This window comes from Lolium rigidum, chromosome 2, assembly GCF_022539505.1.
Source record: "Lolium rigidum isolate FL_2022 chromosome 2, APGP_CSIRO_Lrig_0.1, whole genome shotgun sequence".
In the NCBI taxonomy this organism is placed as follows: domain Eukaryota; kingdom Viridiplantae; phylum Streptophyta; class Magnoliopsida; order Poales; family Poaceae; genus Lolium; species Lolium rigidum.
Genome location: NC_061509.1, coordinates 54,641,859 through 54,647,858, shown reverse-complemented (window position 1 = coordinate 54,647,858; position 6,000 = coordinate 54,641,859).

Genomic DNA, 6,000 nt, shown 5'->3' with positions numbered 1-6,000 from the left:
TGCGGAGGCGCGTGTCGAAGAGGGAGAGCGGAGAGCGCAGCCACCGTGTCTGCTGGCCGTTACGAAAGATGGCGATGAAGAGCTGTTACGAAAGAAGGGCGATGAAGAGGAAGAACGGTATGCGAAATAGCAGAGATAAAACTTGTTTTGTCAGGGATTCTAATCTGGTAGTAGATCTGTAGATGGTTTCACTTGTACAAGGTGAACAATTTTGTTCAGTCCTATGATGTGTGGCGCTATATATACAGGTTGCATCTAGTTGTTATTTTCCTTAGAGCATGTCTAACAGACCCTTTAAAACACCCTTTAAAACACCCAAACCCGTATAATAACTGTTAGAATACGGGTTTGAGCTCTACCCGGCCGTCTAGCAGACCCTGTAAAAACGGCTCCCGCATCGATTTTTGCTGGTTTCGATTACGGGGCGGACCTTCGCCCCTTACTTGTGCGGGGTGGGAGGCCAAATACAGGGCCAACCCCTCACTCGTGGCGGGCTGAAATTTCAGAAAATCTAAGAGCATGTCTAACAGGCCCTGACGTGGGCATTACCCTTCGGTTAACCAATATTGCTCTACCCTATACGGTCCAGATGGAGGCCCATGAAGGTACCCGAAGGGAAGATGGGCCACTAAGGCGGTGCAGCGGAAGATTACTTGAAGTACAAGACACGGAAGAAGCCGAACAAGGAAAGATTAGAGATATATCTATCGTAAGCCTACTCGTACTCGATTAGACCTCTCGGGACCTGGTCACCTATATAAAGGCCAGGAGAGGGGCTATCGAGGGACACAATCAATCTTAGCGATCTTAGCCAACAGAAGCTTAGAACTAGGTTACCCTAGCGATTAGCTATCTCGACGAGATCACAGCCGAACTATTCGGCACCCCATTGTAACACTGTTTTCATCATAATCAAGAACAGACAAGCAGGACGTAAGGGTTTTACCTCATCGAGGGCCCCGAACCTGGGTAAATCGCTCCCCCCGTTTGTCTGTGTACCGATGCCTCGTATCAGCTTGCATGATTCCCTCAACCCTAAGTCCCAATCGGAGGATATTGTCGAGGAACACCCCCGACAATTGGCGCCGTTTGTGGGAAGACCTGCAGGCACCAGATCAGTCATCGGCAGATCTGATCATGTCGTCGACATCTTCATCGGCACCGCCATCACCAACTCTGGGAGGTCCGGTTCGATTTGGCTCCTACGAGTTCACCCCGCATAGCGATTCTTCTCGCTCAAATTTCTCGGATCTGCAAGGAAACATGGAGATGACCATCGGCAGCGTCCACTACAACGTCAACGCGGAAGGAATCCTCCAGCTGCTAGAGTCGCCCACCTCTGGATCAACGAGTCCTAGCGCGTCGTCATCGCTCGATCTATTGGTCGGCCTGACAGAGTCGATGAGCTCACCCGCGCCTTCGACTCCCCGTTCACCGTCCTCAATGTCGGTGGGATCCGACGAACCCATGTCTTCAGAATTAACCTCCTACTACTGCTCGAACTGCGACGCCAGGCACGGTTTGGGATCAAGCGACACACCGTTCATCTGCAATGCCCGATACTCGTCGGGAGAAGACAGTGTCGGCAGCATCGCCCGGAGAACCACCCGAAGAACAGCACATCACCAGGTCTACGTCGCCAACAACACAGGAAATACAAGGCACGGAGGAGACGGAGACCGCACGCCCCGCTCTAGCAGGAGAGCGAGCTTCGAAAATAGCGCTAGCAATCGCGACAGCGACTATACCATCGCAGACGAGGAGTGGGATGCGGCTAGGACAGCCGTACTCAACAACACCCCGCTCCCCACAGGAACCTCGGTTGGAAAACATACCGCTCTATACTAGAGAAAAACCGGGAGCACCTGTCGATAGAGCAAGCTACCCTCGAGAGACGCCTATCTGCGGCAGAACGATCCAGCGAGCGGCAGAGAGCTTCACAAGGAAGCGCTTCCCGAAGTGCTCTTGGGGCGGGAAAACATCGGTCAAGACTGTCCAGGCTCTCAGAAGACGACGCCAGAGAAATAACGTCGAATCTAACCAAGTCTTTCATGACCACGGATACCGCAGGCATGCCACGGCCGAAGAACGTTGCGGGAGCAACGGCCGATCTCGCCGCATACCTCATCAACCAACGCCCCGAAGGATCCATGGCACAAGCTCATCGTGGTGCCCTAGAAAGTCTCGCCATATTGGGAAACAATCTAGTTCCGCAGAAGGAGAAAACCACGGCGCAGGCCAGTGGTTCGAAACATCGGGCGAGAGATGCTCGGGATGAAATCACCTAGAGCCGGATCGATAAAGCAAGACGACGACGCGCCGCCAGGAAGGATGACGACAGTGACTCCTCAGACGAGGATCAAGAGTACGATGGTGAACTGAGGGGAGCCGATTGTTTGAGTTACAAAATCCGCGAGTCGATGCCACCCAAAAAGTTCAAGCCTACTCCCACCGACGCTGCCAAGTATGATGGGCAGCAGGAACCAAGATCTTGGATAGACGATTACCTGCAGACTGTGATTCTGCATAAAGGGAACCAGATAGCAGCAATGCAGTGCTTACAACTCTACTTAAAGGACTCAGCGCGGGCCTGGTTAAGAGGGCTGCCGAAAGGTTCCATCAAATCATGGGACGACCTGGTGGATGCCTTCGTTGCTAACTTCCAGGCAACATATAAAAGACCCGTCGGGATTGAGGAGTTACGCAACTGCCAGCAGAAGCAGAAGGAGTCGATGCGCTCTTACATAGGGAGGTTCACCAAACTCCTAAACGCTGCCGAAGATGTATCTGTAGACAGAGCAATCGACGCTTTCAGCAATGGCGTCCGACGCGAAAGTTACATAGAAGAACTTGGACGCAAAAGGCCGAAAACCATCACCAAGCTGATGGAAATCGCCAACAGTTGGGCTGATGGCGAGGACAACGTGCGAAGATCACGCCAGCGCAGCGATGACGAAGACGACGACCAGCCAAAGCACGACTCGGGCAGCCGAAGGGATCGGCACAAAAGGAGGAAAAATCGCAATTACGACGACAACAATCTGGTAGCTGCAGGATACTCCGATCGACATGATGATCGGTATGATGAAAGAAGAGACGATCGACAGGATGGCAACCGGAACAACTCTGGAAGCCGCGGCAATTATAAACCACGGCAGCAGAGGGTTCCCGAGCTACCCTATGTTGAGCAGATCAACGCTCCCTGTTACCTGCACTCGTATGTCGACTCTAAGGACGGCAAAACAAAGTCGAGTCACCTTCTCAGGGATTGTCGACAGTTCCTCGACATGCACAAACTTATCCAGCAGTCAGGACAGCAACCGCTACCACCTCCACCCCCACCCCCACCTCAGCACCAAGTCCAGCAGGCCCAACCTCATCAACCCAACGAGGTGTTCCCACCACCACGTGGGCAGATGAGCATGATCCACAAGACAGGTGTCTCGAGAAGAGAGATGAAGAAGCTCACCCGAGAAATTAATCTAGCCGAAAGCATCATGGCAAACATCCCTGAGTACGTCGAGTGGTCCTCTCAGAACGTTACGTTCAGCCGAGTAGACCACCCGATGACCATACCAAAACCAGGACACGCTGCCCTGGTAGTTGAGGCACAGATAGGGGGATTCAAGATGAGCAAAGTCTTTATGGATGGTGGGAGCGGGTTAAACCTGATTTTCGTCGACACAATCAAGAGTATGGGGATCACCATGGGGATGCTGGAAGAGACGGACACCTGCTTCCACGGGATTCTGCCAACTGAACCAGGTTACACTCTTGGAAGAATTTACCTGAACGTCGTCTTCGGCAGATCCGACAATTTTAGGAAGGAGAAGATCGAGTTTGAGGTAGTGAACTGGGAGTCACAGTATCATGCTATACTCGGGAGACCAGCCTACGCCAAGTTCATGGCCGTGCCGCACTATGCGTATCTCAAGCTGAAAATGCCTGGCAACAAAGGGACAAACATCACAGTCCATGGAAGTTTTTCGCGCTCAGACAGTTGCGATCGCGATTTCCAGAGGATCGCTGCGAAGTTTGGGAGCAAGCAAGAAAGTATTAAGCCTCCACCCAAGTTGTTGTTGCGTGAAATCAAGGAAGAGAAGGACGACAAGGGAAGCAAAAAGAAGCCAGCCGACCTTGCCCTTAAAGCCTCGACAGCAGAAGCCTCGGCAGCAGGAGCTTCGGCAGCAAAAGCTTCGGCAGCAAAAGGTTCGGCAGTTGATGACGCAGAAGGCATAGAAAACAGCAAGACGCTGGCAGTCACAGCTCAAACCCCTGGTGAAATCAGCAACGCTGCGGCTACCCCAAACGTGGTGAAGAAGCCGGAAGAAGAGAACAACCCTTCCTTGATTAAGAATTTTTTCAGCACTTATTTTCCTTTTTTCTTCTACTTTATACATGGCCTTCCTTTTTCGCCCTTCAGCCCCGTGCTTACCTTATTAATAAGAATTTAAGCTTCCATCTTTTGATAAAGAATTGCAGTGATCACGAACTTCTACGCCCCGTCACTACGAAAACGTAGTACAAGGATTGTGTTCCAAAAAAGCCTCTACGAGTGCTAAAAAGACGTTCACCTTTCCCTCTGCTATAGATGCCTCTACGAGTGCCGTAAATAGCAAGAGTTTGGAAGTACACATAAACAACAACCCACGTTCGATATTTCACTTATGGAAATATCAAGGAACAACGGGCTCATCGGCAGAATCACTACACCCGAAATATTCGGGAGTGCCTGTCGAAATTTAAAACGGTTGAAAGCAAAGTTGCGCATACAACAGGTTTAGCAAGACCTGCAACACGAGCTGATCACTCACATGATTTGCTAAACAGCCAATATATATACATTTAAAAACGAGCAACTAAGATTCGCTCAAAATTGAAACTTGCCAACGGCAATAACATGGTAAAAGTACATATGCATGTATCTACCGAATGAAAAGGCGTCAGTACATAATCCAAACACTTGGATAAAGTAGTCAAACTATTTATTTACAAACAGTCATTAAAACCCTGAAATCATCCTTGCGGAGTTCATTTTTCTTCAGGTACCTTTGAATCCTTCTCGAGTCTGTCAACAATTATGTTTGCAGGCAACAACACCTTCGGATACAGCGCCTCCAAGTCTCCAGTAACGTTGGCAATCGACAGTAAACCTGCCGAAGGATAACGGGCAAGTACAAGAGCAAGTGTAAACCTGGCTCCTGCAAAAACTTGCGCGCGCACCAAGTCCCGGATCTTCCTGGCGTTACCAAACTCCGACATCAATGCAAGGAGCGTGGGGGGAACTGCTGATGGCGTGTAACTCACACGTTCGTTGGGAAACCCCAAGAGGAAGGTATGATGCGCACAGTAGCAAGTTTTCCCTCAGAAAGAAACCAAGGTTTAATCGAACCAGTAGGAGCCAAGAAGCACGTTGAAGGTTGATGGTCGCGAAATGTGATGCGGCGCAACACCGGGGATTCCGGCGCCAACTAGGAACCTGCACAACACAACCAAAGTACTTTGCCCCAACGAAACGAGTGAGGTTGTCAATCTCACCGGCTTGCTGTAACAAAGGATTAAACGTATCGAGTGGAAGATGTTTGCAAAGAAAACAGTAAAACAAGTAGATTGTATGCTATGTAAAGAATAGGACCGGGGTCCACAGTTCACTAGAGGTGTCTCTCCCATAAGATAAAAGCATGTTGGGTGAACAAATTACGGTCGGGCAATTAACAAATAGAGAAAGGCATAACAATGCATATACATGACATGGTAAATATAGTGAGATTTAATTGGGCATTACGACAAAGTACATAGACCGCCATCCAAGCTGCATCTATGCCTAAAAAGTCCACCTTCAGGTTATCGTCCGAACCCCTCCGAGTATTAAGTTGCAAAGCAACGGACAATTGCATTAAGTATGGTGCGTAATGTAATCAACAACTACATCCTTAGACATAGCATCAATGTTTTATCCCTAGTGGCAACAGACACAACACAACCTTAGAACTTTACGTC